General features: G+C 40.9%; 1 protein-coding gene across 4 annotated transcripts in view; it reads right to left on the bottom strand.

The window, feature by feature from the left end:
• osbpl8 (oxysterol binding protein-like 8) overlaps positions 1–22,422 on the bottom strand; it is a 98,975-nt gene that overhangs the window by 43,363 nt on the left and 33,190 nt on the right. The window lies entirely within an intron of this gene.

The following is a 22,422-nucleotide window of genomic DNA, read 5'->3' on the forward strand; positions in this document are numbered from 1 at the left end:
ACAGTCTGATCCCAAAATAAACCACTTTTCCTCAAACTGTCTGTTCAATAAACTCACAGCAACTGTCAGCAGCTTCCGTGACTGACAGTCTTTGTGAACCCGGGGTGAATGCTGTTTATAACAACCTCACCTGGTGATTAGTGCTGATTAATTATGCAGATGAGAGTGTGGGTGGTGGTGAAGAGGCTGACAGAGACACAAAGTGAAGGGCCAGCAACAATCTCCAAGTGATACTAATAGAAAACAGAAACTGCGACAGGCAGCCCGAGAAAGAGTTTTAACAATACAGTTGAATAAAAGCGCACTTGCTGGACCACAGCAAGTGGCAAGAGCACATTAGCATTTGAAAAGCTTTTGTCACTATAAATTGATCATCAAAAAAAGGGTGGTGGGAGGTTTGCATGCACTAAGCTGACCTAAAGCATGAATCATTCAAACTCAAACTTTTTGTGACCAGGTTTTAATATTCTATAAATCCTCAAAAATAATGTCTGTTGTCAAGTTGTCTGTGAGATTTGTACAGTCTGCTCTTTTCCCAGCACAAACATTTGTGTGGAGAATGAGAATCAACAGTGTACAACCCACATCCTCACAGCTGAACTTTTAGTGTCATGAATAATCTAACACGTTCATCTTTTTGGGGTTTCTACATGGAAAACAAAGTGAGGTAGAGATGGAGGAGCACTGACTCAAGTTCAGAGAGATAAAGGATGGAGGGGATTTCACCACACATGAGCCCATTCTGAAAACTCGCAGTTTTAAAGCCAGCAGGATTTTTAGCATTTGTCTGTATTTTGCAGTGCACTGCAATTATTTTACAGATAATCCTCTGTAAAATAATATTCTCACAATCATCATAATTAATATTACACTATTACACTGCTCAAAAAACATCCCAAAACTAAAGGGACACATTAAAACCACATCAGATCTCAATGGCGACGTGCTGAATACTGATTTGGACTGAGTAATGTGAGTAATCTTGAGACTACGGTGAGAAGCAACAAATCCTCCAGCCATGGCACATTCTGATGTGCCTGGAGGAGTTGGACTACCTGTGCTGGAGTCCAGGTATCACCTCATGCTGCCAGTAGTAACACTGATATGATCCAAATGCAAAACTGATGAGGAGGGAAAAATGTCCTCCACCTGTGAAACCGTTAGTGCTTTGGGAGTAATCTCGTTGTTGCTCCTCTAGTGCCCCTGCTGTTCATTTCTTTAACACCACAAAGCAGCTTTTTTTTTTTCTACAGTGTATATTAGCAACCTAAAAATCACCTTCACTGAAGCTATGAGTGACTGTAGTTGCTGAAACACACACACACACACGCACACACACGCACACGCACAACTTGTATTAGACTTTGGGAAAGCTAGCAGCTGACAACCATGTTTGGTTTGGAAACTTTTGATACTAAATTCCATTCCCAGTCTCGTACACGTACTGTGCTCTAATGCAGCGACCCCCAACCTTTTTTTTGCACCACGGACCGTGTGTCCGACAATATTTTCACAGACCGGCCTTTAAGGAGTTGCAGATTAATACAAGAAAATAAAACCAATACCGGTATCAAAAAAAGAAGATTTATTCATAACACACGGGAAAAGACCCAGGGAAATGGAGTTAACGATTAAAAAAATAACGCTAAAAAAACGATAAAAACCCTAAATTTCACACCCAAGCCTCAACTCTCGCGGTCCGGTACCAAACGACTCACGGACCTGTACCGATCCGTGGCCCGGGGGTTGGGGACCGCTGCTCTAATGCACATTGGATTTTTGAAGCTCATACAGATATCTACATTTGTATGCCGGATATATATCATACCATATCATATATAGCCAGCAATATTTCCTCAACATAAACTTACATTAATGTAAAAAAATATATAATAAAACAATGCATACTATCCAGCTATTTACAGGAGCTCCAGTAAGAGCTCTCTGATGAGCAAACCAAGCAATGTCTGCTGCACCTCCACTGCAGTGACTCTACTCACAGGCCTGAGGAGGAACGTACTGCATATCCACTGACAACAAGATCTGCAATGAGCCTGTGCTGGTGTATTAATGTATGCATTAACATGTGCATCATAAGATGTCTAAAATCCTTCACTAAAGTAGATGGATCTTAAAAGCATGGACATAGATATGTGTACATTTTACTGTCAGTGATATTTCCCATCATTAGAGAGAATAAAAGTTTCGAACCCATCAGCCTTATATTGCAAGAGAAAAATCATCATCATAATATTTTCATGCGGGTAGTGTTTCAGTTTCCACTGACAGGTTAATCAAAACAGATCTCAGATGAGTTGAGCAATCACAATTTTGTGTGCACGATCGCAGACGCACATGTAATACTGTAAGAATCTGAAGAGTTCTCACAGTCTGAAAATAAAGAAAACATTGGCAGCTATTGCTGCAACAGCTTACTGTGTTTGATTAAGGCAGATGCAAATAAAAAGGTAAACTCCCTGTGACAGCTCACCTAGTTTGATCCCACTGTGGTCTGTTCAGACCTGCAGGCCCAAACACAATAGATGTGCAAGTCAAGCCTGTACTTCAACCTCAGCCGCCGACATAACTGGATGACACCAGACAACCTTGTTTGAATTAATGAAGGAAACAAAGACAGGGGCAACGTTCAAGGTGTCCAGCTCCCTTTTAGAGGGGGTGAAAAGCAAGGTGACATTTTACTGTCTGACTCTTTTCATCTCGTTTTCATTTCAAAGCCAGCAGCTTGCTGTGCCGATGACATGACAAACAAGGACACTGCAGCAGATGCTGTGAGAGAAAACTGAAATACATTTTAACCACAGACACAGAGCAAAGCATCTGGGCTTTTTACACTTAGCAAGAAACGATTTTGAGATTATTAGTCTTTAATAAATTAAATCAACTTTCAGATAACAGTAACAGTATGTGGTTAAAGTCTGCATAGCCAAATATCCAACATTTAAGGCCTTGCGTCTGGGGAAGAGGCACAAACTTAGAGACAACCCTAATTTTGTCCATTTCCACATTTATTCAGAACAAACCCAACTCCTACATAAACGGAGGCAGTGCATTAAGAACACTCAGGCTTATCTACACAACGCTGGGAAACAAATGCTCATCCATATTCATACAGCTATAAAAGGTGATGATGTAACTACCTAAACAGATTGAACCCAATCAGAACGCACCAAACCTTCCAAACCTAGACAGGAAACATGGCCCCAAACCCCGTCTCTGCCTGTGAAAGGATGGAGTGCTAATTCAGGATAAAATGCCATGGCATATTACATAATGTTAAAACATGACTCGCAGCAAGTTCTGACCCAGTTTCTTTTTAGCAGCAAGGAGAAAAAAATACCAACAGTTTTTTCCCCTATATCTGAAAGGCACCTTTAGTTACTAGAATCAAAATACAGCCTAAAACTCTTCTATATAATCTATATAATGAAAAAAATCCACAGCCTGTATGTTAGACGCCACAAAGGTGTTTGTCACTGAAGAAAGACACAATTACAGAGGCTAAAAATCTCAATAGGGAGCGACAGAGACAGAGCTGCAGGTTTCCAGGTGCTAGACTGCTGCTGGATGGCTGAGTCATCACTGGCAGCTATTTTTAAAGCTCCACATAGCCACTGTTACTGTATGAAACTTTGTTTATTTTGTATAAAAGCTGATATTTTGAAATGTCACATGCACAACTCATGTCTGTCGATGTGTAGCCTTTATATTGCATTTATGTAATATATATTTATATTGCAAGTGTAACGTGTGGCTCTAGAATCTCTTATGTTCCACTGTGTTGTGATATAGTTGTGATATGAGGCCATGGCAGGGTATTTACATAAACTTGTCCCGTTCATACTATACTTAACAATTCCTCTTTATACAAATATGCTGGTTTAGCTCAATAACACAATCCAGAATTCTATTCCTCTTGATTCAGCTAATATGTTATCAGACAGAGGCTTAGAATTAAACAGCACAGCACTGATTTATAATTGTGTCAGCAGGAATAATATTGTTACGATTTTAAAAGTACTGGAGATTACTAAAACTAAAACATCTCTGAGCGTTTCATAAATTCAATTGCACCATTAACATACATACACATTTTATTCAATTAAGAACGAGCTTAGCAATCGAAACTGTGAGTTTCTCCATTTGAATGTTATGCTTTTGTTTTTTCCAACAGCATTGTGCATGCTATTGCAGTGCACACACGCACACACTCCCACACAGATAGGATTTCTCTAACCCCGATAGCAGGACCGAGCAGAGACTGTCCTTCTAGCTCCTTTTTGCTGTCCACTGCTCTCCACTCACCAGCTGCCTCATATCCTCAAACCCAAACAGTAAAGCTGTGGGCTGTAAAAGCAAAACAACAAGCTGAAAGACATCAAAACAACTGATTACTAAATAATTACTAAGCACGCCAAACCTGAAGAGCTGCAAACAAAACTCATTATTTAATTTTCAGGAAAACCACTGCATGCTTAAGACATGAAGTGAAGAAAAACCTTTCATATTAGCCATCACAGCTAATATGGAACAGCAGCTGTTGTGACTCTGGCTTAATCACTACTGTTAGATTAGAAGCTTTGCCAGCTGTGTATCAAACTAATGGTCGCGTTCACACTTATACTACCCATAGTGTATATCAGCAAAGGAGTTTCGAAATGCATGTGCTAATGTGCTTTCAGCAATTCAAATAGTTTACTAACTGAAGAGTTCCTCATAAAAAACACCTCACCCTCTTTTCCCAGAACTGTGCTGTCTATAAAAACCCTCCCTCAGCCAATAAACTGCAAATAAAACTCATCATTTATTATCAGGAAAACCACTGTATGGTTATCACATTTCTTATTTGTAGACTCTGCAACTGAACAAAACTAAACAGTCTGGGAACCCAGTGGTTCTTAGTTCACTGGTTAGTTTCTTTAGCCAGTAAGAACCAAGTCTTAAAATGATTCGATTTTTATTCCAATGTAACAGCACTTTGTGTCACCTGTGGTTGTTTTAATGTGCTTTATAAGTAAAGATGGATGGATGCAGTATATCAGCAGAGCGAACAGTTCAAATTTTGTTGCAATGTGCCAGTCATCATAGATAAACTTTACCAATAAAATGCTAAGTCATCACCAGACAATAGGCAGTGGTTTCAAAATTTCTGCTCTCCACACAGACAGCATGCAAACCAGTTTTTACATAATGACATTAAGATATGCATTTTTAAAAGATTAACCTCATACAAGCTGGTTCGTGCCAAGTCCTATCCATCATAGACTGCTGTATGAAAGAATGTAAATTCAATTAAAACCTAATTCCTGACGTGATAAGCACTAACTGAAACCTCCTGACGTTCAAACACAGAGGACAGCAGGAACAGCACTGGAGCCATTTAGACTTCAGGTTCTGGGAAAGTAGAAAAACACTCCAACTGTATTTTGCTTAACAAATGACCAATTTGTTGATTAGCAAATTATATTTTTTTAATGAATTAATTAACTGCTCTAAAGTAAAACTCCCTGAAGGGAACAACCTAACAGGTTCAGGGGTTTTCTAGTAGACGTCCTGATGGACGGTAGAAAGAGTCCTGTTACATTAAACATCAAAGCAACACAGAAGCACTTATTCTAATAACAGGTTTGTTTTGTCTCATAAAATGATTTCAAAAGTGACTTTTTTTTCAGAATGCAAAGCCAATTTCACTGGATAGTTACAAAGTTAGAAAGTGCGTTCATTAGATCTGCTTACACTTAGTTTGCTCCTCGTTTACAATAAAGAGGTTTCTGGGCTGCCTCAAGTGATTGATGGAAGAAATATCTGCATAAAGAGGAGCAGTACAATAAAATGTTACATCATAACAGAGTACTTCACATCTCATTTGTGCAATACACTGTTTAATCATGTAAAATATTCTAAGCTGCAATCTAATGAAACTCAAATATCCCTTCTGCAGCAGTCTTAGTGTGAAACAACTGCAGGCAAGCACGCAGTCCTGTCAGAATATCTTCAAAGTCTGGCACATCCGTCAGAAAGTCCCTGGCTAAAGGCCGACTTCAGAGGTAGAGAGCTGCAGTATGGGATGGTGCTCATGGGTGCTGACCAAAGGGTGGCTTATTTACAACTGGAGTGGAACTACAGCAGGCATCACAAATGAAACGTCTAATGGTATGGGCTCACAGAGATCTGTATGCACTGGCCAAGATACTGCCAAAGTAAGGCAAGAGCCAAGCCCATAACCTGAATTTACAGGGTGAGCCAAGGTATTTATTTCAGTAAAGAGGGAGCAACCATCATGCAAGTCTGTTAAAAAGTGAATGGCAAATGTTTTATTGTTTCATCTGTGTCAATTCCACAGAATAACCAAAAGCAATCGGGCAGAATGAATGGTGACCGTGCAGAATTTCCTTCCTGGTCAATGATGTAATTGGAACATCGCTGCTAAAACTAGTCCGTTTTTGTTTACTGCACTTGATTTCCACATGCTCAAACACAGGTGTATAATCCTTCTGTTTAATGTTTTGGGAGAGCTGTAGGTGTTAGGCTTACATACTAGAAAGAAAGGTGTGGACAAAATGATGAACACTGCGTGCTGGGATACAGTACCAATGCAGTTTGAAACCTGTTTAAGTCGGTAGCTTTTCAACCCTGTGATAGGGAGCAGGTGTGGAGACCCACAGGGCTGCCTGACAGTGAGGCTGCTCCTGTTAATTACCCTGCTGAAACCAAGCCGTGTCATTATGCCGTCTTTAAGTACATCTCTGTGCCCTGGAAATTCTGATATAGCTCAGAATGAAATACATGCTCCTCTAATGCCTTGCCTGATGCTAATCATGTAGTGGAGCCAAGCTTTCAGACAGATGTAACAGAAGCTGCTTAGAATGGCTGTTGTTAAAGTCTGAAACTGTGGACTACAGCAGACGGTGTGTAAAAGAGACCCAAAAAACAAAACTGGGGATAAAAGTTCTTTGCATTTGGCACTTTGAGGAATGTAAATATTAAGCACAATACTGATATACAGTGGGGCAAAAAAGTATTTAGTCAGCCACCGATTGTGCAAGTTCCCCCACTTAAAATGATGACAGAGGTCAGTAATTTGCACCAGAGGTACACTTCAACTGTGAGAGACAGAATGTGAAAAAAAAATCCATGAATTCACATGGTAGGATTTGTAAAGAATTTATTCATAAATTAGGGTGGAAAATAAGTATTTGGTCTCTCACAGACCTGTAACGTCTTCTGTAAGAAGCTTTTCTGTCCCCCACTCGTTACCTGTATGAATGGCACCTGTTTGAACTCATCATCTGTATAAAAGACACCTGTCCACAGCCTCAAACAGTCAGACTCCAAACTCCGCCATGGCCAAGACCAAAGAGCTTTCGAAGGACACCAGGAAAAGTATTGTAGACCTGCACCAGACTGGGAAGAGTGAATCTACAATAGGCAAGCAGCTTGGTGTGAAAAAATCAACTGTGGGAGCAATCATCAGAAAATGGAAGACATACAAGACCACTGATAATCTCCCTCGATCTGGGGCTCCACGCAAGATCTCATCCCGTGGGGTCAAAATGATCATGAGAACGGTGAGCAAAGATCCCAGAACCACACGGGGGGACCTGGTGAATGACCTGCAGAGAGCTGGGACCACAGTAACAAAGGTCATCATCAGTAACACACTACAACGGCAGGGAATCAAATCCCGCAGTGCCAGACGTGTTCCGCTGCTGAAGCCAGTGCATGTCCAGGCCCGTCTGAAGTTTGCCAGAGAGCACATGGATGATACAGCAGAGGATTGGGAGAATGTCATGTGGTCAGATGAAACCAAAGTAGAACTTTTTGGTATAAACTCAACTCGTCGTGTTTGGAGGAAGAAGAATACTGAGTTGCATCCCAAGAACACCATACCTACTGTGAAGCATGGGGGTGGAAACATCATGCTATGGGGCTGTTTTTCTGCCAAGGGGACAGGACGACTGATCCGTGTTAAGGACAGAATGAATGGGGCCATGTATCGTGAGATTTTGAGCCAAAACCTCCTTCCATCAGTGAGAACTTTGAAGATGAAACGAGGCTGGGTCTTCCAACATGACAATGATCCAAAACACACCGCCCGGGCAACAAAGGAGTGGCTCCGTAAGAAGCATTTGAAAGTCCTGGAGTGGCCTAGCCAGTCTCCAGACCTCAACCCCATAGAAAATCTGTGGCGGGAGTTGAAAGTCCGTGTTGCTCGGCGACAGCCCCAAAACATCACTGCTCTCGAGAAGATCTGCATGGAGGAATGGGCCAAAATACCAGCTACTGTGTGTGCAAACCTGGTAAAGACCTATAGTAAACGTTTGACCTCTGTTATTGCCAACAAAGGTTATGTTACAAAGTATTGAGTTGTATTTTTGTTATTGACCAAATACTTATTTTCCACCCTGATTTACGAATAAATTCTTTACAAATCCTACCATGTGGATTCATGGATTTTTTTTTCACATTCTGTCTCTCACAGTTGAAGTGTACCTCTGGTGCAAATTACTGACCTCTGTCATCATTTTAGGTGGGGGAACTTGCACAATTGGTGGCTGACTAAATACTTTTTTGCCCCACTGTAGATACAGTGAGGAACACTGGAACTCACGTTTTGATTTTCTATTGATGCTACTGAAAGTATTCAAATTAGCTACTAGCAGTTCCTCTTTGCAATGGCTCCACGAATATAGAGAGAACCACTGCAGGAAGTTCAATTTTGAGACTTGAGTTATTCTGATTCTAAAAACATCATTAAGTCCATGTCTTAAGATGTGACTGTGTTATGATTCAGAATGAGTCTGACTTTTGACTCAGTCTTCCCCTCGCCTCAAAATCTTTCCGTCCACTTACAAGCTACAGTTACTGCCTCATATTATATGAACTCAGTGATGTAAAATAACAATTGTACGCCAAACAAATGCTTGGATCAGTGCAAACCTGACAGCTTTACGTAGTTTAAGTAGTGACAGTGTTGCAGAACGAGTCTCTTAAATGTTTGCCATTTTTAGTATTTTCTCAATATTCCATTTAAAACACTTAAATTGATACTTAGCAGGCAATGGCTTTAAATATTACTTGATAGACAGTAATTTCCAGATGGGCAGAAAACAACAACTGGCTGATCAACATAGCTTTAAGTGCTGCTTCACTCTAAATGTTGTTTATGATAAAGCAGAGTTTACAGTGTAGACTGCTGAATATATTCAGCACACCACTGGATTTTCAACATTTTTTTAGGGTCAAAATTCGATTTCCACACAAAATAGCATGCCTTGGAAGATGCTCAATTGCAATTAAATGTAAGCTTTAACTTCTACTCGAGATAAACTGAAGTAGTGTGTGACATGGAAATTGGAAGCAATGCAGGGTCAGACAGGAAATCCATACAGAGATAATTCTAAGCAGAAACACTGGAGCAAACAGGAAGAATCCCAGTGCGTTTCTGTTCATCATCCTGTCTCTCCATTCCTAACTCTAAGTATCAAGCCCAGAGCAGCAGGGAGGTGAAAGGGAGTTCTTATGATAGACCGACATAACCAGCACCAATTGATTAGTTAAGTCCTGTCATGGAACACCTAGTTCTTCACTACCTCAGCATCTTAAAAATCAGTTGTTCCAGACACAGGGTAAATTATTGAAGTTATTAAAAAAAACAGCACATCACAAACCTGAAGGAGGGTGAGGCGGACATAACTTCATAGGCCTGTTGAAAGTTGACTTAGGTAAACTGCATTTCTGAAATTGACCCAGTTCCCCTTCATCACAACAAACGTCCAGGACATTTCTACTAGCAACCACTAACACTACCTGCTTCTTTGTAAAATGAAAACGCCCCAGGACAAAAATGTAAATACAGTTTGGTAAAGCGCCTTACAATGTGAACAATGTAAATATCAATATTTATGTTACTGTATCAGGCACCATGGAGCCCAACTGGCATTAGCCATATAATACTAGAATTAGCAGCTCCACCAGTAGCGTCCTGTGTTTTTCACAGACGAGAGCAACATCATTCGGCATGACCAGTTTGGTGGTACGTCAGTGATTGTCTGGGGAAGCATATCCATGGAGGGACAGCACCCTGACTGCAGCTATCGGGATGAAATCTTGAACGCACTGTCACACAATACACTGGGCAGTGTGTTCTGAGTTACTCCTGGACAATGCCTGACCTCATGTGGCTAGAGTTCCTGGCAGTTCCTGGAGAATGATGGAATTGATACTACTGACTGGCCCCCATTAATGCCTGACCTAAATCCAACAGAACACCGGGACGTTATGTTTCAGTCCATCTGATGCTGCAAGGCTGCACCTCAGACTAGGGCTGTTCGATATAACGATATATATCGGATGACGATATAAAAACATCTATCGTTTCATTTTACGCTATCGTTTGTTTCGTGGTGTCGCAAAATAAACTGTTTACGGCAATATTTTTTCATGGTTCTGATGGACACTGTAGTGGCTATATTAATTTCTTAAAGTTCTCTTTCTCTTATATTTAATACAACCACACTACAGATGGACAAGCGCCTGTTTTTATGCGTTGTCGTTAGCAACAACGACGGTAAAACCATCGCGTGTCCGCTTGTTTATTTTCCACATAAACCTTTCACAATAAAGCTCAAGATCCTGTTGAGACTTTTCAAAATAAACTGAATCATGTGAAAGAGCAGATTATTTACGGATGAGAAGTAAAAAAGAGCCGCCAGGTGCTAAAAAAATAAACCTTAGACTCAAACGTTAGAACAGGCTTTTCCCCGCAGCACGCCGTGTAATAAATACTCACAAAGAAAACGGCGTCGTTACAACTTATGTCTAAAAATGTATCGTTTCATGCATCGGCTAAAACACTCGACTCCAGGTACACGACGTCCAGCTGGAAACACCACGCAAGTCGAGCTGCCTGAGATTCACAGATTTTACAGAAAATGTAACATTGTTGTGATTTATATCGTTATCGGACGATAGATGTCTTATATCGGGATATGAGATTTTGGTCAAATCGCACAGCCCTACCTCAGACTGTTCAGGAGTTCAGCCCTGGTCCAGATCTGGAAGGAGATCCCACCAGACACCATCCATCGACTCATTAGGAGCATCCCCAAATTTTGTCAGGCATGCATACAAGCACGTGGGAGCCATACAAACTAGTGAGTACTATTTGTTGTTGTGGCCCACTGAATTTTCATTCCCATCAAACGATGTGGCATCCTTTAGTTCCTCAAACATTACACTGTCCCATTGAGAATGGGGGGGAAAAAATCAGCGTTTTCCAAGAGTTTCTTTAATTTTTTTGATCAGTGTATTTATCTGATAACGCTAGAATTTGAGTGATTTTGGAATTGGAAAGTCACTTAAGACCTCTGTGTAATACTCGCTAAATGCGCGTTCACAATTCATTCTTTATCCTGTTTCTTTATTCTAAGATCTGGCTCCAGACGCCAGCAGCTGTTCAGAATGAACAAGCTCAGGGCTTGGCCAGTACTGTCAATCTGATTACACTCACTCCAGTCCTAGCTGCCTGCAGCCCTTGGATAGCTCCAAGACTCCCGCAGGGTTTCTTTTGCAGGAGGGGAATATAATTAAACAGAAACACAATCATTCCTGGAAAACACTGCTGTTACATAACTCTAGTGCACCAATACATAATTGGGTAATTTGCCTTTAAATGAGACACACACATGGTCAGACAATTAAGAATCTGGTCTGCCGTTTCTGCTGTTAATTGATCTGACTTAAAGAAAAAAATGCTTCATTGTGATCTCATTGTAGGCCTCATTAGGGTTTTAATTGGACTTGAGAGGGTTGCATTAAGGAGCTATTATGCTGTTATAATGTAGTTGTATTCCTGCCTGTGGCTTGCTTGCAAGCAACTAGAGTCAGCCCCCCTCCCATCATTAGGCTTGAGTGGATCCATGCTTCAGCTGCAGCAGCCTTCCTTATTCTTACACTTGAGAAGAAATCTGTGAAGACACATACTGAGCCATCTAACTCTTCATTACAGCTCCAACAGAAGCAATACAATCTGAGTTGGCTGTACCCACAGCCCTTGAGCAAAGCACGCAGTGAGAGTTGGCCTTCATTCAGTGACAACACACTAAGTAAACAAACAGAGTGGAAACAACAAGGCAGGCTCTGTGTTTTTGTGTGAAACCTTATCACAAACAGTTACATGTAGAGCTTCAAATTACTTACTCTTACTGCAGCAGTAGTTCAAAGAAACAAAGCATCTTCTAGATCAAAGCTCTTCTAAAGCGACACTGTGATCAACTGTAACTGCAACCAACCCAGCAGACACACATGCAGTGTTAAGGTTCACTTACAGAAACAAAGGAAATGCGTACCATGTGTCAGTCAGCAGAGGGATGTGAGCTTGTCGCTGCTACCACGTCTTGATCGGACTAAACCTGGTACAACAAGCCACTGAGCACAGCCCGTCTCTGTCTCCCACACACACACACACACAAACCAAACACTAAAGGGAGGAGACAAGGCAGCACCGAGAACAAGCATGCAAGAGAATTTAAGCCTCTCTATGATGAACGCCGTTTCCTCTCTTGGCCAGTCCTTTTCTTCCTCTTCTCATCACTCACAGCCTTCAGTAAAATTCTTATTGTCCCACTCAAGCATTACATCGCAGGCATTTATTTACTGTGTCATGAGTGCTTTTATCTATCCTCAAAAGCACTCATGACTGTCTCTCTTGATATCTCACCTTCCATCTTCACAAAAAAAACATGAAACAATGTTTTTACTCTCCGTTTTACAACAACGCAAACATGTTTTTCAGCCCAACATCATCTGACTGACACGCAAAGCAGCAAAGCACCCGCACAACTGCAAAAACAAGGAAGTAGGCTGTCTTCTGTTTATAAAGGACTGAACTGGTAGCCACAATTAAAACGTAGTGCGCTGAAGCAGTTATTGCAGAAAGGCATGCATCCCCTCGAGCGTGGCTACTGTAACCACACGGCTCTTCTGCACCAATAAACCAAAGTGCCGATTTCCGAAGCCATCGTGGAAAATAACCCCAAAGGAGGACGCACACGCGCATGCATGCACGCACGCACGCGCACACTCCAGTTTCAGTCTGATTGCTGTGGCATCTTCAGTAAGCGCAAATAATCTGCAAAACAAGACTCAGCCAAACAGCTTCCACGCCAGTCTCATCAGCAAACGCATTTAGACTTGTCCAGTGTCTCATGAGGTCTGCAGCGTTTACTTTATAAATACTTCGACATCTTTGCAAGTAGCCTAGAAGAAGGTTTCAAAGGTTGAGCGATGGGGGGGGGGGGGGGGGGGGGGCAAGTACAGTCAGCAGTAGCTGCTGAACAGAGCCTGTTGTGGTTCTCATCTAATCTGTTGCTAGCTAGCATGTAAACCTTACTGGTGACAGGACAATATAACATGGGAAAAAACAAACTTAATGTGGGTGGAAACTTAGATGTGCCAACAGTTTTTCCCCACCCTCTTCTCTTTGGCAAGTCACAGTGCTCACAGGCACATTTTTATTTACAGTTATTTACAGATATACCAATGTATCTGTTACATATAATATAATACATACAGTGGGGCAAAAAAGTATTTAGTCAGCCACCGATTGTGCAAGTTCCCCCACTTAAAATGATGACAGAGGTCAGTAATTTGCACCAGAGGTACACTTCAACTGTGAGAGACAGAATGTGAAAAAAAAAATCCATGAATCCACATGGTAGGATTTGTAAAGAATTTATTCGTAAATCAGGGTGGAAAATAAGTATTTGGTCACCTCAAACAAGGAAAATCTCTGGCTCTCACAGACCTGTAACGTCTTCTGTAAGAAGCTTTTCTGTCCCCCACTCGTTACCTGTATGAATGGCACCTGTTTGAACTCATCATCTGTATAAAAGACACCTGTCCACAGCCTCAAACAGTCAGACTCCAAACTCCGCCATGGCCAAGACCAAAGAGCTTTCGAAGGACACCAGGAAAAGTATTGTAGACCTGCACCAGACTGGGAAGAGTGAATCTACAATAGGCAAGCAGCTTGGTGTGAAAAAATCAACTGTGGGAGCAATCATCAGAAAATGGAAGACATACAAGACCACTGATAATCTCCCTCGATCTGGGGCTCCACGCAAGATCTCATCCCGTGGGGTCAAAATGATCATGAGAACGGTGAGCAAAGATCCCAGAACCACACGGGGGGACCTGGTGAATGACCTGCAGAGAGCTGGGACCAAAGTAACAAAGGTCACCATCAGTAACACACTACAACGGCAGGGAATCAAATCCCGCAGTGCCAGACGTGTTCCGCTGCTGAAGCCAGTGCATGTCCAGGCCCGTCTGAAGTTTGCCAGAGAGCACATGGATGATACAGCAGAGGATTGGGAGAATGTCATGTGGTCAGATGAAACCAAAGTAGAACTTTTTGGTATAAACTCAACTCGTCGTGTTTGGAGGAAGAAGAATACTGAGTTGCATCCCAAGAACACCATACCTACTGTGAAGCATGGGGGTGGAAACATCATGCTATGGGGCTGTTTTTCTGCCAAGGGGACAGGACGACTGATCCGTGTTAAGGACAGAATGAATGGGGCCATGTATCGTGAGATTTTGAGCCAAAACCTCCTTCCATCAGTGAGAACTTTGAAGATGAAACGAGGCTGGGTCTTCCAACATGACAATGATCCAAAACACACCGCCCGGGCAACAAAGGAGTGGCTCCGTAAGAAGCATTTGAAAGTCCTGGAGTGGCCTAGCCAGTCTCCAGACCTCAACCCCATAGAAAATCTGTGGCGGGAGTTGAAAGTCCGTGTTGCTCGGCGACAGCCCCAAAACATCACTGCTCTCGAGAAGATCTGCATGGAGGAATGGGCCAAAATACCAGCTACTGTGTGTGCAAACCTGGTAAAGACCTATAGTAAACGTTTGACCTCTGTTATTGCCAACAAAGGTTATGTTACAAAGTATTGAGTTGTATTTTTGTTATTGACCAAATACTTATTTTCCACCCTGATTTACGAATAAATTCTTTACAAATCCTACCATGTGGATTCATGGATTTTTTTTTTCACATTCTGTCTCTCACAGTTGAAGTGTACCTCTGGTGCAAATTACTGACCTCTGTCATCATTTTAGGTGGGGGAACTTGCACAATCGGTGGCTGACTAAATACTTATTTGCCCCACTGTATAATATGCTGAATAAACCTAATTTCTGTTTACTTAAATATATTAAAAATAACATAAAATTGAATTACTTTTGATTATCTTGAATTTATTATTAATTATTTACAAATTAAGTTAACAGGACTTCAGAGTACTTGTGTTACAACCCCAGGTACTACTACTTTACAGTCATCAGTACAGTCCACTCCCCCCTCTAAAAACGTTTATAACTTTCTATTTTAACAGTTCAAACACCAAATATATCTTAAACGATCATCCTAATGAAAATAATTATCAAACATTTTAGCTCTATGAAAATTTAAAAAAAATAAAATAAAAAAAAATCAGCAAATAGGCAAATTATCCGAGTTATGTTCCACAGAAAAATCCAGGAATAGGTGAATTCACGAATACTGAACCGCAAATCGATGGAGGTCGCTGTACAATTAAAGAAAAAAGAAAAAAGATGGCTTCTTCCTTTTTCTGTACTCTCTGTACCTCTACAAACTTAATGCATGGATGCTACATACACATGTTAACACAGTGTGCAGAGCATCATTCTTGTGCTTTTAGAATAAAAGACAGCGTTGCTTACTAGTGTTAAGATAGTATCAATAACTACCAGCCTGTCAGGACCCAACTCTCAAAGACTGGTTGGATCGGTGGTTGAAATTCTCCCCATTCCTCCACATACCTCTCTGAGGGAAGATAAGTGAGTCTGTGTCTAAGCATTTCTGAATTAACACCAGCCCAATACGGTGATTGGTCACCTACGTGGAACTGAAAAGCAACCAAGGACTGAACTTTTTCTTCACATTTGATACAGCACTATTTAGGGCACATTCTATGTGAAAGACCAGATGCCACACTGTGAATGTCTTCCAGGAGAGAGAGACGTGCAACTTATTAACCCAAAGATGTGAGGAACTGAAAAAGACAAAATTAGAGTAAGAATACATCTGCTCCGAAATCTGGAAATAACCTTTCAAAGAAAAGTGGTGCACATGAATAAAAAAAAATTTAAAAAAAGCTCTGTCATAACAGAGGTAGCTGATTGTATATGTTGGGAGTCTTAAGGAGGCAGTCAGCATGTAGCCTGCTGGGAGAGATGACTGTGATTCATAAGTCAGGGTTCAAAGTTATTTTCAGCTTCACAAAAAACGCCTGTTTCTCTCACTTTGCAGTTCAAATAGTGGAAGCAACCAGAGTCTTACGCAAAGAGCATGAACAAAGTCAACCAGCTCTATCGAACACACTCAGACACGTAAAACTCATTTGCTGCACTGGCCATTAAAATTAGACCAAAAAGTTCATCTGCAGACAGCGTTTTCTCAAAGAAGAAACAAAGCACTCTTTATACTAGAGACACGAGCTGCACTGTTAACCCATTAATATCATTTAAGAAATCTGGTTTTACAGGGTTTTTTTACTCTTTTTTTTTTTCTTAAGAAATGTTCAGAGATCGTTTTTAAAAGAAGCAGAGCTTTCTAATGACAATTTTAAAAACTTTTTTTAAAAACTCACACACATTAGTTTTATGGGTAAAGACACGATTGTTATCGGTTTGAATGTAAATCAGGTTTCCCCATTGGTGATGACTCTATATGTGGCACTTGTAGAAATCAAACATTTCAATGTTTCTCTTAGCGAAACTTCTTTATGGAGCCTTTAATGTAAATAGTAGTGACAATTCAAATATTAAATGTTTGGGTTTTTCCCACAGTGAAACTGTGAAGTTAGCTTTACTGTTTCAGTCTACTCCTTAACATGAAATGCAAGCAAGCCTGTAATTATTACTTGTTTTTGTTTTCTTTTGTTGTTTTTGTTTTTTTGTTGTTGTTGTTTTTGGGGGGGGGGGGGGGGGATTTTCTGTAACCTGTCAGAACACTACATTACTTCATGCTAACAAAGCTACTTCTTACCTGACAGTTTGCATCAAAAATAGAAAACGTTTGAACAGGATTAAGGAGTAATAGTAGCTCCAAAACTACATGCAGTCTGTGGTATATGTTCAGCGGTGTTATCAAAATTCAGATCTTAGACAAACACAGACACAAACCACTCGCTAAAGAACTCAGGAAATGACTATATAGGAAATAACAGCCCTCAGTACAACTTACTACTTACTGCTAAACTCTGCTGAAAAGCTCTGTTTGTCAGCAAACTGCGTAAGAAGGCCTGACATAGTGAAAAATACTCAACTCAGTATAAAAACAGACTGGTTAATGCTTCACATAAAACTATGCGAAAAAAATGTCTTCAAACACCGATATGACACACGAGAAACTGAAAAAAAGGGTATAATTGTTAGAGTGAATTGTTAAATGTTGTCATTTTATGCTTGCCAACTCTGATGAAAGGAATTCCACTGTCCTTCCCCCCAGATTCTCGAGGTTCTGGGTGGGGGGGGCTGTAATGTTTTATTGCAGATGCATCCTATCTGGAAGATCTGCTTCTTGTGATGTTGCTCCTGCTTTTATGACCCTTTGGTCAGCAGGAGGTAACACACACACATTCTCACATAACACACACACACACATTCGTACAGAAGTTCACACATATACATACAATGCCTCGTCTTAGAACCATGCGGCCATTGCTTTGCTGTGATGTGTTTTGTGTGAACTGTCTCTCAATAAAAGGCAGTGAGAGAAGGCCGCCGTCGGGGTCATTTTCGTGGTGGACACAGACGAGGCCTCCCTTGCGCAAGTAATCGATCGATCGACTGTCTTGTTTTCTTCATGATGAATAAGTCACTAGCATTAGCGGGGCTTGTGGAAACACAGACCCAAAAATAATGTATTCATTTAACTCTAATGAACTCTGTGAATCTACTGCTAACAAATTTTAAGCCCAAGCATTGATTCAGCATCTAGAATACTCAATAGGGAGATATTTTTTCTTTGCATGGGTCGTCTACCAATGGGAAGGTCGGCAGATCGATCAACGGCCCTTATACGATTTGCCCTGATGCATCCATTGGAGTGTGAGTGTGTGTGAATGTTAGATAAAAGTGCTTATGTATATATATAAATATATATGCACTTTGAGTGCTCAGAATTGAGTAGAAGGCTGCTATACCAGTAGCAGACCACTTATTTATAAGTAACCTTCAGTTCCTCTGATTGTTTTTCCACTTCACTTGTTCTTTGTCTGTTGAAAACAAAGGCTATAATTTGCACTTCAGTGGTCATAACAACAACGATCTGTAAAAGTGCCATGTATCATATGTGACACTACACAGGACTCCGAGGACAGCTGCCACTCTTCTAGCATCATAACTACAGCTCATGAGCAGACAATCAAGTTGAGGAAGTCGATACTCCAACAGTGGTGTTCACCTGTTTGTCAGTGTGCACACCAGCAAAGAGGAAGGGAAGCTTTATCAGTTTAGAAATCAGCTACAGCTGCCACATCATCTTTTCAAAGTTACTGTTTTTTTCTAGCTTTCAGTTTCAGTTTCTGAGGTCAACGCTGTGAAAGATGAGCTTGCTTTTCCTGTTTACTTTAACCAGTTTGTTTTAGTGGTGACAATGTGTTTAATCAGCCCACGCTGTCACCTCTGCTCTGTCAACACCACCCTCATCTACACAGTGATGCTTACAAAGTAAGGCAGCCTCAGTTCCTCACTCCCCAAGAGGAGCCTGAAGCCAATTTTCACCTCTGGTTCCTTGAAGCCTCCTGTTGCTTCTTCCTCCTGTGACATTATGTGGCATTTTGGATTTCGGTACAAAGAGTCTCTATAAGCTCTGCTAGTTGAAATCTTTTCATCAGAGCCGCTCTGTTTATTTTGCCGATACCTGGGGCAAAATAAATATTCCTGACTATTAGTCTGAACAGTGTTCTGAACGAAGCATAATCTGACTTTGAACTTGCATTTGAAGTCAGGGCTGTGGTGGGCAACTTTCACAGCTGAAAGTTTAAACAACTGAAGGTGCTGTTTACATAGGTGCTCATTCCCTTAACTTACCAAAAGGCTTTTTTTTTTTTCGACTGGTAGGAAATTTAATCAGTCAAAAGCTTCAGGATAACCTAGAACTGGAAATCTGAACGTATACATACATATAGAAACAGCTGGAAAGTGTTTCCATTGTGCAGCTAGTATCGGTACACTAATGTTCACTAATTGCAGTCAGTTACTATCTGTTCATGATAAGAGACGCATACTTGCTGGTGCAACATAATGTGCCACACAGTATATGTGACAGCGCTAGTGCTATGTTAACCAAGTTCTCCCCTGAACACCCTGCTCCCTCAAAAGTAGATCAAAGTGGTTCAGCGACTGTGCAGGGCTTCCTGACATGCATGAGAAGAGTTCACTAAGGGCTTACAGCATCTGCAGATTTTTATTATCAAAGTAAGAAACAGGGTGGAAGCAATTTTGACCGCAGTTATAACCATACATATTCACGTTGATACAGGCAATTTACTATTTATGTAGAGAAGAGGAGCAGACACTTTTGTAACTGCGCTGTAAAGGGTTAATGTTACTCTCTCCCCGTGTAAACCACTGATGGTGACTGAAAAGATGAGTCCCCTTACCCAGTGTCAGTTAAAGAGAGTCTCCAAAATTTAATTGTTCATAATTCAAACCTCTTTGCTTATTACCTTAAAGAAAAAACCATCTCACCATTTTGTAAACATTCATGTTGGAGTTGGCCTAAACTTCTAAATTGTGCATTCTCATTGGCAACTAAGAGGCTCAGTTGTGGGGGAGGATTGGGGAGTGGTGCCATGCAAGAGGCCATGAAATAAATGAGCTTTTTCTCATTCATTTCAAATACCTTAGCTGGTGATCTCTGAGCCACAGACTCTCTTCTTCTACCTCTGAGCTACCTCAAACCCATTGTTCAACTGCATAATGGTTGTTGTGCCTTTTCACTGCTGCCTATTATGACCAGCAGGTCACCAGTGCTTTCATTTCAGTATGTACAATGTAAATGACAGCAGACTGGATGACGGTGGATGTTTGAAACAGGAGGGGGTGGGCTGCCATAAACATTCCTGAAGTGTCTCCTGACTGTGAGGATGTCAGAGTTAAGGGAGAAGCGGCAGACACCCGGCATGCTTCCCAGAGCCTTTCATCTGGGGTTGGGAGGCACCCTTTTCAGGCAACAGCGGGATGAGCCTGCAGCAAAGTACATCCCACAGTTTAAGTCTCACACCATTCTGGCACTGTAGTCACTTATAATGTGTGATGAAGTGATAACACGCAGCCCCAGAAGCTCAACAAAGCAAGTTTATGCCTAAATCCCAGAGTAGTACAGATTCATTAAATTAAATTCACTTTTTAAAGAACAGCAGTTCAAAGCCAATATTAAAACATGGCTTTCAAACTAATTTATGCATCAGCAGTTTTATTATGCAGTCCCTAAAACAGGCTGTGAGAAATTAGCTTGGGCTACTAACAGCGACTGAAGGTTATCAGAGCTCACTCCCACTCTTTGCAAGAATCAGAGAAGTAAGGCAGGGCTTTTACCTCCGCTCCCATTCAGTGGCATTGTGTTTCACTGTATGTGGAGGCCTGTGGGAGAGATAGCCTCCACTCTTGTCACCCCAGTTATCTGCAATCATAATTGCCCTCCTACTGGCTGCAAAAATGGCTGCTCAGGATTATGACTAAGGTGAAATGAAAGGGCAGAATGAGAACAGAGGATAGAAGGGGTGTTTTATGAGAGCCGGGGGGGGGGGGGGGGGGCGCTAGCTACCTGACACTATTATGGAGATACAATTTTCATTGATTTTTACTGTCTCTATCAACAACGATCTTATCCTAATACACCAAACAAAAATATGTTTATGCATATGACACAAATGTATATGCATATATTTCTTCAGGCTGTGACTGGATTTCACCCTGCTTTCAAAATAGTTACTAGGAAGTTACTAGATTACCGGACTGTGATGATCTAACATCTGTCCGTTAACTAAAGCTGCAGTTTTAAAAGGCCCAGCAAATAGCATAATAATGTTTCAAGGCACACATGCATTAATATACACACAACATATCGTGGACGATGATGTGTTCTGAGCGCTTCATGACTGTATCCTCAGATGACAGCACGTTTGATCTTCAACATCTGCACCCAGCACACCACCTGTAGGCTCTGTTTTTTTTATAATGAAAGCGTGTCAGCACTCCATGCCTTGTCACCCTTGCCATATTTGAGTCCAATCATCAAGAACAAATGGACTGGGGTTCCCCTTTGACACGATTGTATATGAATTGAGTTTCACACTGCAATAACAGAGTGTGGCTGTCACAGCTTCCCACAGTACAAAAGAACTTGCCTCATCTTAAACATTTCAGAAACTATTGGAACTGGATTCAATTTCATGCAGCTCACCATAAATAACACAATTACTGTGTAACATATAAAATATAATAGAATTACTGCTTAGTGCGCAACATCTTTGGGGGAAAAATATCTAAAAAAAACAGCTGTTTGCCAACCAAACAGCTTAAATCCTTTGGCACTTGACAAGCAAACACAGTGCTGGCTTTCATGTGCTTTGAACCACACACATTTTACAAAGAACTTAAACTTAACGTCTCCCTGGATGCATTTATACTTTAACATCTAATGTTTAGATGAACCTGATGATGTGTGGCTCGTAGTACTTTTCTAATGTCCTAAAATCTCTCCTCCAAAGAACATCTAACTTGAAGTTTATATGTTACACGCTGCCACTGCTTTCCAGCTTTTTATTTTATTAACTACATTTCTGAATGTAGACCTGCTGTGTGCTCTGTTAGGAGTAGAACAAATGAAACTATAGACATAAACATCTTTTCTTCTCAACTTTAAAGCTGGATTTTTACTTTGCTACTTTCAACAAGGAACGCCCAACAGGAAGTTGCAACAGCTTTACATTGCAGCACACAACAAAGAACAAGAACTGCAGATGACCGTACCCTTTTCCTTTTCAGTAGCTGAAATCATGATTTCTGTTTGTTGAGGACATTTTAATGACTCATATCTGTGTGACCTTTAATCAAGTGTCAGTTTTGTTGAGCCTGAAAAGTCTGTGGCAGGCTGGTAATATTAGCACCTTACGCTAAGTGTAAATTGTACTTTCTGTCACATAGGCCAAGAAAACAGTGAAGCTTAAAGTTAAGGTCACTTGCCAGATTTATAATCTTGGGTGTGTCAGTTGCTTGCCACAATGTCTGAAAATATAGCACTTTTACATACTTTATTGTCCTTATTTATATTTTCGGATAATAAATCACATTAGAAATTTCGCT

This window comes from Astatotilapia calliptera, chromosome 17 (assembly GCF_964374335.1).
Source record: "Astatotilapia calliptera chromosome 17, fAstCal68.1, whole genome shotgun sequence".
NCBI lineage: Eukaryota > Metazoa > Chordata > Actinopteri > Cichliformes > Cichlidae > Astatotilapia > Astatotilapia calliptera.